Source organism: Plasmodium inui (genome assembly GCF_000524495.1).
Source record: "Plasmodium inui San Antonio 1 unplaced genomic scaffold supercont1.8, whole genome shotgun sequence".
In the NCBI taxonomy this organism is placed as follows: Eukaryota; Apicomplexa; class Aconoidasida; order Haemosporida; family Plasmodiidae; genus Plasmodium; species Plasmodium inui.
The window spans coordinates 580,748-582,181 of NW_008481842.1; positions in this window are offsets into that span (position 1 = coordinate 580,748).

Here is a 1,434-nt window from a genome sequence, read left to right on the forward strand (position 1 = left end):
TCATTAAGGTCCAAAAGGAAGCCAAATTGGGATAGTAAAGAAAAAATGAGATAGATGGCCCAATTACGCTAAAAACTTTTTACCATCGGGGGGAATTTTCCCTATAATTTAAAGACCCCGATCCGATGTACAGTTAAAAGGATTGTGCAAAATTATGCAACCCACTTCGTTTTGCTGCTCAGCCGTGGGGACCCCACGTGACTTCCTTTAAATGCCAACTTGCACAAGTGGAATGCGAAATTGACGTAGTGGTCACAGTGTCGAGACCCACCTGGAACGTTTTCACTACACCCCAGTGTGTCACCTTCTGTCACTCGTTCGTCGCCTTGACGTATATCCTCACGAAAGCCACAAAAAGGAATGGACAAAATGGTTCACGTTTTATGTGAATAATGGGGTCCTTTAAAAGAAGCTGCCATTTTTACATTTTAAGTGGGTTACACCTTGATTTGAAGCAAACCGACGGCCTCTTCGTGATACAATGTAAGTCGCATAAACTGCGGGAGGAACTCTTTCCTTGAGTGGGTACATGTACCATCGTAGGAAGCCCATATTACTAAAATGGTGGTAGCATAGGTACCTGGACGCTCTAACTTTGTGAGCTGTAATTATGTCTAAATAGGAGAACCTGGGACTATGCGCGTGCATGGATATTCAAAAAATTTATAATTAGAGAAATGAGAGTTGGTCGGAAGTTTCCGCGACAAAAACGAATTTGGAGAATTTTCTTCGTGAGAATATTTTTTCGAATGGCCAGCTTTTCGAAAAAGCATGCAACTACTCTCTTGCTATGCAGCCAGGCGTCCTTTTTTTTGCAGCCCTTCGAAGGTGAGAAAATGAAGAGGGCGTTTCGCACACCACGGCCTGGTGCTCGATATGGGATTATGTTTTTCCTCCTTTTTCCCTCTTTTTTTTCCTCTTTTTTTTTCTTTTTTTTTTCTCATTTTTCCCTCTTTTTTTGGCCCAATTTTTTAAGCCTCCATCTGATCATCTTCCCCTTGTTTTCGCCCCAGAACAGCTCTATTTTTTTTTCGACAGAAAAATGAAGAATGGCACAAACTGGGAGCATCTCATCACCCCCTTCTGCGAAAACAACGGAAGTTACACTTCACATGTCCACAAGCTGCTTTAAAATGTAAAAAAATTAAAAAAGAAGAAAAAAAGGAAAAAAATGCCAAAGCGGGTACTCGTAACAGGCAGCCAATTTGCGCGCAAGTTTGGTAAAAAAGGTATACATGGAAAAAAAAAAAAAAAAACTAGCCCATCATGAACAATTCTTTTTCAGCAAAAATACGTACAAAGGTATATGCTGTAACGAATGTGTAAACTGAAAAATAAAAAGTAAAAACAAAGCACAGAAATAAAGCTCGTTGAAAAACAAAATAAAACAAAACAAAACGAAAAGACACATTTGCATTATACAACAAAAGGCAA